At 38.6% G+C, this 8,431-nt stretch overlaps 1 non-coding gene across 1 annotated transcript; it reads right to left on the bottom strand.

The window, feature by feature from the left end:
• Nucleotides 1-4,420: 4,420 nt before the first annotated feature.
• LOC128279838 (small nucleolar RNA R71) lies at nucleotides 4,421-4,526 on the bottom strand. Its single transcript, XR_008270031.1, has one exon. It is a non-coding gene; the product is annotated as a small nucleolar RNA R71 (small nucleolar RNA).
• Between the last annotated feature and the right edge of the window lie 3,905 nt (nucleotides 4,527-8,431).

Genomic DNA, 8,431 nt, shown 5'->3' with positions numbered 1-8,431 from the left:
ACAATTAATATTGTGTTTAGATGTCTCATGAATTAAATTAATTATTAATTTAATTTAATTTGATAGTTAAATATTAAACTAATTAAATGTACAAGCTTGTTGTACACAAATAGAGAACATAGATAAAATTAATATATGAATTTGATTCATATAAAATTTTAGCAGAAGTTTACTGAAATTATTATAATATATCATTATAATTATGATTTCGATCAAACATTGAAACATGGTAGTTATAATTCTTTTTGGAAAGAATATAGCATTTTTAATGCTTTTCATATGTTCTCTATAGGATAATTTTGCTTTCAATATATAGATACCGAAATCCTAAATTAGGGTTAAATGTGTTTTAAAAAAAAAAATAAGTAAAAAAGCTCTACAACCATTTTGGGAGATTTTCTCTAGAAAAGTTCCAGGAGAGTTTTTGTCATTTATTTTAATACCAGGTGGACTACGTAGAGGCTGGGATGCTTTTGTTGTGGCTTGGAATCGACATCGAATCAGCAGCATCCTTTCACCATTTTTCATTTAGGAAGGTATATCTTCAACCCTATCTCAACCCACTTTCGTTCCTCCTAAATGGATCCATGGCTGAGGATCGCTGGAATAATCTTCCCATTGTGCCACAAGGTGTACCAGCAGTCCCAACACCAAAGAATGTCTTGTGTTAAAAAATTGTGTAATTTTTAATTTTCATTTCTTTTCTAGAAATAGAACCATGGAAACCTTAACTGATAGTTTTATTTTAATTACCATATCCTTATAAATCAGTTTTACAATTGTTTATAATATTTATATTACGTTATATTATAATTTTGATATATATGTATAACATGATCCACAGTTGATCGATTAAGAAAATTAAGAAGTATTGGAATGATAGAATACATGTGTTGTATTCTTCCATTCACTTCTTTAGGTTATAAGATTGCTATGAGAAGTGTGGTAATGAGAAAGTGCATGTCTAAGATTGGCTCTAGTAAGGAAAGGCTTGGTTTTTACGAGGTCAAATATGACTCACCTCATTTTCTTAGGACTCTTGTGACACCCCTCACCCGTATTCAACATCGGAATAGGGTTACGAAGCACTAACAGACTTACAAAAAAATTAAACATCCATTTAGCAAGCATTTTCTCAATTAAAGTATTCATCATTCAATCTCAATAAATTTGTCCCTTATACGAGCCTATGAGGCCCTAAACATGCTTTGAGAATGGTTCGGGACTAAACCAATAATTCAAGAAACTTTCACAAAACTATGATTTTTTTTTTACAAAACAGGGGACACACGCCCGTGTGGCCAGCCCGTGTGACTGACATGGCCACCAGACATGCTCATGTCACAAGTTGTATGGACATTCAAAATGGGAGCACATGGCCGTGTCCCAACCCGTGTCTGACCCCATGTAACTCTCTGACATGGGTCACACGGCCAACACACATGCTCGTGTGGCTAACTTGTGTGCCCTAAAAATGGCCATACATGCTCGTGTGCCAGGCCATGTGTTAGGCCGTGCCAAACCTGTAGGGTATACCGACTTATGCCACATGGCCATGTCACACGCCCGTGTGTGAGGCCGTGTGAAGCATACTGACTTGTTTTCAAATTCAAGACCAGGAGACACACAACTGTGTGACATGATCATGTGTCACACACGGCTAAGACACAGGCCCGTGTGGACAAAAATAGGCTATTTACCAAGCCATTTTGCCACCCATTGCGTACATACCTATAAAAACTCAAATAGTTTCATTTCAAGACACAAATAAGCAGCCAAATATCATCAACCAATATTCAAATCATACCATTTCATTACCTACCATACAAGTCACAAATATGTCACAATTTGCCATCTAACTACACACTTAATTCACATATATAATTGAATTTACTAAACCATTCCAAACATGCATTATCATTCACCAATTCTCAAGCACATAACTTCCCAAATTATCAACCCTTTTAGCAATCAAATTACCTAATATCATTAAGCATTATAAATTCAACCTCATCACAGAATATAGGTCAATTACCAAACTCAAAATAGAACCATTTACACATTTATAAACATCATCAAATTCATCATCATAAGCCAAGTTAAATGACCAAAATACATGTTCATCAAACATACCAAAATGACTCAAGCCTATACATGACATATACCATATATACATAACTTCAAAAGTACCAAAATAGATGACCGATAGTGTGATGAAGACTCTAACAATCCCTGAATCCAAGCTAGCTTCAAAATACTATAAAACATGGAAAAATAAACAAAGTAAGCTACAAAGCTTAGTAAGTTTGTATGTAAATATGAAATAATCTCATCATTCATTAATATTTCTAAATAGATGATAAATCGTAAATTATACATATTTTTACCCCATGTTTAATGCATTTTATGCATAATTCCTGATTAGAATTGGTGAATTTGATGCTCCTAATAATTTAATTTCATATTTTATACTTAGGAGAGCATAGGAGAGCAAAAGGAACGAGAAACAGGCAAAAAACAAAGAAAATGGGCCAAAGTACGAACTCAACACGGGCTGGACTTCCTCACACGGGCAGCCTACACGGTCGTGCTAACTTGGCAGAATCGAAGTACGATTCACATGGGCAGACCACACGACCGTGTCAATTTGGCAGGCTCGAACACGGCCTGAAGTAATCGCACACGGACGTGTCACACGGGCGTGTCCCTGCTGAGCCCAAGTTGAGTCCAATTCGGAAAAGGCTAATTTTGAGGGCCTCTAGGCATTCCAAAGCCTATAAATACACCCTAGAGGAGGAAGAAAAGGGAGACGGAGAATAAGAGGTAAGGAATTACTCTAAGGAAGCCAATTGATCCATCTTAGAAGCCGAATTCATCATCAAGACTGAAGATCTCTCCTCAATTTCCCTTCAGGAGTTTTGGGTTTTCTTTATGTTTTGTATTCTTTATTCTTCTGAGATGTTTTCTTATTTAGTTATGAACTAAAACCCCTAAATACCTAAGGGGAATGAAACCTAAGACGAATCTTGTTATTATTTTCTGAATTGTATGATAAATATTTAACTTGTTCTTAATTATGTGTTCTTAATTCTTGTTTGAATATCCCAGGATACTGATTCAAGACAAGCTCTTATTCAGAGGAATGGACCCTGTCTAAGAGTACATTTTTCATAATTAAGCGGAGTTGATTGCGCGCCTTGAAATAGGGTGACAAGATTTTTCCTGATTAGGGTGAAACCTAATAAGGGGATCCATAGATCGAGTTAATGCAACCCTAGTGTGTTAATTAGAGAAAAGTCTCGGTTATTCAATCTAGGGATTAGATGTTATTAGTCTTGAATAGGGATAATAACATACCTTAAGGATCTTTACAGAACAAGTTGAATGAATAAATCGTCTGATTCGAAGCCAGAATAACAAGTAAGGTATAGGTGGATTTTTCCTTTGGTATTGTCTCAAGTCAATCGATTTTTCCCAAAAGCAATTCCCCAATTCTATTCTTTGTGAGTTCTTAGTTTAGATAATTAGTTAGTTAAAAACAAAACCCCATTATTCTTAGGCTAGATAATAAAAAGACAGTAATTACTAGTACTTTTAGTTCCTTTGGGTTCGACAATCCGGTCTTGCTAAAACTATACTACTGCTCGATAGGTACACTTTCCTACATCGCGATAATATTTAGTCCAAGAACAAGTAATTATAAATATTTAAAACCTATCTCGAAACCTCGCGATCAAGTTTTTGGCGCCGTTGCCGGGGAACTAAGCGCTTAATTTTTATTACTTTAGCCATTTATTTTTCTTGCAATTTAATTTATTATTATTATTATTTATTAAGCCACTCTTTCTTTCTCTTGGTAGGTTTTTATAGTTTATAACTAGAAGAAACCCATCGGGACCATTACTTTTTGACGAAGAAATCGATCGCACAGTTCGTAGAAACCGAAGAGAAATAAGGCGAAGCTTAAGATACACAGAGAACGAGCAAGAAGACGATACTCAACCCCTAACCGAAGCAATGGCTGAAAACCAAGGCAATCAGCTACTTCCTGCAATTGCAGCTAATCAAAATACCGCTCCACGTACTATGTATGACTATGCTAAACCTTATTTAACAGGAACTGAGTCAAGTATAGTTAGACCTGTTATTGCTACGAATAATTTCGAATTGAAACCTAATACAATTCAGATGATACAGCAGTTTGTTCAGTTTGATGGTTTGCAGGATGAGGATCCCAACACTCACTTGGTGAATTTTTGATGATGTTTTTGATGATGTCATTTGCCTTTAGTTATTCCATTTTTCACTAAGAAAAAAAGCTAAATAGTGGTTGAACTCGTTACCATGAGGGTTTATCACTACTTGGGAATAAATGACCAAAAAATTTTCACTAAAATATTTCCCGCCAGCTAAAACAGCTACGTTACGTAATGATATCTCTTTTTTGTGTAGATAGACTTAGAAACACTTTATGATGCATGGGAGAGATACAAGGATCTATTGCGAAGGTGCCCTCACCATGGGTTACCACTATGGCTGCAAGTTCAAATGTTCTACAATGATGTGAATCCCTCGACAAGACAGATGATTGACGCAGCTGCTGGAGGAACCATCAACAACAAAACACCTGAAGAGGCTTATGAATTCTTTGAAGAAATGTCACTGAATAACTATCAGTGGCAAGTCATGAGGTCTAAGCCAACAAAAGTAGCAGGCGTTTATAACGTCAACTCAGTTACTATGTTGTCAAATCAGGTAGAACTTCTCAATAAAAAGATTGATGCTTTACTTGGTTCTACGCAGGTACATCTAGTAATTAGGTGTGACTCAAGTGGAGGAGGTGTGCATACAGAATATCAATCCTTCAATCCTACCACCGAAGAGGAACAAGTCAACTATATGGGTAACAATAACTTTAGATCTCAAAATAACCCATACAGTAATACTTATAATGCAGGTTGGAGGAACTACCCAAATTTCTCCTAGGGTGGTCAAGGGAATCAAAAGCCACAAAATCCTCAGGGTTTTTAACTAGCATCTTATCAACAAGAGAAGAAACCGAACCTTGAGGAGCTGCTCTCTAAATTCATCTTGGTGTCAGAAACCCATTTCCAAAATACCGAGACAGCACTTAAAAATCAACAAGCACCGATCCAAGGACTCGAAACTCAGATAAGCCATCTATCCAAACTAATTTCTGAACGACCACAAGGTAGCTTACCAAGTACTACTGAACTAACCCAAGGGAACACCTCAACGCAATTAGTACTCAAGATAAGGAAGGATTCATTGGGCCTGAGCCAGAATTGATGCAAGAAACTGTGGTGAGCAAAGGTAAAAGTGAGGTAAGTCATAACAAAATGGTGAATGAAGAATATAAATCTTGTGTCCCATACCCTAACACGACAAGGAAAGACCGCTCAGACGAACAATTCGGTAAATTCCTTAAACTTTTAAAAAATTACATATTAACTTACCGTTTATTGAAGCTCTGTCGCAGATGCCGAATGCAATGAAATTTTTAAAAGAGCTTTTAGTAAATAGGCGGAGGTTGGACGAAGCGCCGAATGTGGAGCTAAACGCAGTCTGCTCAGCTATTCTACAGAATAAGCTACCCCACAAATTGAAAGATCCAGGGAGTTTTACAATTCCTTGCTTAATTGGTAGTTTAGATATAAGTCATGCATTAGCTGATTTAGGGGCTAGTATTAACGTCATGCCTTACAAAATGTTTAAGCAACTAGGTCTTGGGAAACCTAAACAAACTAGGATGAGCATTCAATTGGCAGATAAAACTATAAGATTTCCTAGGGGTATTATTGAAGATGTACTAGTGAAAGTAGGTAAGTTCATATTTACCGTTGATTTCGTTGTTCTAGACATAGAGGAGGATAATAACACCACTTTGATTTTAGGGAGGCCCTTTTTAGCAACTGCTAAAACAATTATTGATGTTGGCACAGGTGAGCTTACACTTCATATGGGAGGCGAAACGATCACCCTTCAAGCTCGTAATTCTAGCATCACATCGAACATTGAAGGTGATGGTCCACACCAGTCTACTAAAACTGACAATATGACTTTGCAGAAATTAAGCTTCAAAGAAGTTCACGAGCCATGTTCCAGCAATGATAGAGGCCACATTCATGAAAAACGAAGGCTACGGATAAAGGAGTTAGACGAATGGCGAGCACATAAACCGAGAACACACGATAAACCAAAATTACGCCAGAATGAGTTCGATACCTCCCCAAATTAACTTAAGGTTGGTGATAAGGTCTTATTAGATGCCGCAGATCCCCACATTGTCACTACTACACCGAATAAGGAAATCCCTCTTACGGTACTCAGTATTTTTCCATTCGGTACGGTGAAGGTGAGTCATCCTAAGTTCGGCACTTTTAAGGTAAACAACCTCCGATTAAAACCTTATTTTGATGAGATTGATAGCAGGAATGAGGAGTATAAACTTCTCAAACCACCATGACCATTCACTGAAGAGGTAAGTTGAGCTTAGACTATAAATAAGCACTTCTTGGGAGGCAACCCGAGCACTAACATTATTAATTTCTTTAAATTTTAGTATTTAACTCCTAACCTACTAATAGAAATCTTGAATACAGGTGTTTCCACAGAGACACAGCCATTAACACGGGCGTGCTTAAGGCCATGTGAAAATAAGGAAAAAGATTTCCCCAACACGGGCTACGATAAAATGCCATGGCTGTGCAGCAAGGCTATGGTCGAGCCTTCCAAAACACCATGGGCGTGTGACACGCCCGTGTGGAAGAACTGTGGATGAACTTGTTAAAACAGCACGGGCGTGCTACATGCCCGTGTCTAACATTCGTGGTTGAACCTGTTAAATGAACACGGGCGTGGGGCATGCATACACGGGTGTCGGAGAACCGAACGAAGCTAGACACGATCCTGTGACACGGCCGTGTGAACCTACATGCCCGAGGAACACGAGCCTGTACTAAATGTTAGACGCGCCCAAATTTGAATTTCGCAACTCACACAGGCAGAAATTGGGGAATACGGGCGTGTGCTATGGCTGTGTGCCCCAAAAATCTATAAATACCCTGCACTATTCACTTTCTTCTCTATTCAAAATCCCTAACCCTAGCCGCTGCAACTCCACACGGCCCCCTGCCACGCCCGTGCGTCGCCTCCAACTTCGTTTTTAAAGCTCAATCTATCTCCCTTAGCATTTGTTTACTCCTTTCACTTATATTTTACTTATTACTAGTGCTTATTATTACAATAATCTCTATTACTTTTGCTCATTACTTTATCATTTCGTTTGCATTTTTAGGTTCTTTATTATACATTTCGAATTAAATCAAGTTGTTAGACACACTTCATATCCATAACATTACTATGCTTATTTTCATGCTATTATCATGCCAATGTCGATCATTTAAATTGCAATCCTAGGTTAGTTACCATGCAATTTATGTTAAATTGAGAGTAGGAAAACCTTATACCCATTACATTTTTATTCTCATTCTCATTATTATTGTGGTTGAGTTTGCTCCATATTAGTAGTCTTGGCTGAAATAGTTTACTTCCCTTTCAAATATGTTTACCTACTATTATTATTCTTTATATTATATCCTTCCAATGTCATCTTCAAGAGGAAAGAAAACCGCCATACCAGCCACAAAGAAGAGGAAGGGAGGGTCATCTTCCGTAGGTCCAACCGTAAAAATTTGCCACCCTCTCCTACAGTTTCCACGAGGGCCTCAAGAAGAGCTTTTCCAAATACTTCGGGCCTGACCTTTAGCAGCGAGCCGCTGCATCGACTGGGCTACCATAGAACAAGTTCAGATGGCTGACGCGATTCGGGCTCTCCTAACCAACGACCCTTCTTCGAGATTATCGAGCCGACATACCTCGAGCTCACGATGAAACTATGCTCAACATTCCATCTTCAGACCGTAATGACGAGGTACGATGATCCCGGCATGGTCCAGTTTCACCTAAGCGGATTAATCTGCCAGCTAAACGTCCTAGAGTTTGGTGCTACACTAGGTTTATACACAAAGGAGTTCAGGGAGGAGAATGAACTACATTCTCTCAGTCACCACATACATTTCTCTCCCTCGAAGTGCTGGCACACGTTGGCCCCTATCACGGCCTCCTACAGTCCTAGCCGCTCCAAGGCACCAGTTCTCCCGCCATTCCTGAGGTATTTACACTCTATTTTAGCTCACACGATTACAGGGAGGCAAGAGAGAACTAGCATCGTCAACACCCACGTTGTCTACTTCTTATGGTGCATGACGCAAGGGCACGTCATCGACCTTGCCTATTTCATCGCCCCTGCGATTCAGCACCAAATGGAGCGGCATCGGAAGGGGGTCATCTCCATTGGTCCCTACGTGAGCCGGCTAGCGTGACACTTCGGGCTCCTCAACACCGCGGC

The sequence above is a fragment of the Gossypium arboreum genome, chromosome 8 (genome assembly GCF_025698485.1).
Source record: "Gossypium arboreum isolate Shixiya-1 chromosome 8, ASM2569848v2, whole genome shotgun sequence".
NCBI classification, from domain to species: Eukaryota; Viridiplantae; Streptophyta; class Magnoliopsida; order Malvales; family Malvaceae; genus Gossypium; species Gossypium arboreum.
Note: the sequence above shows the minus strand (reverse complement) of the source record. Positions and strands in the feature narration are given on the sequence as shown.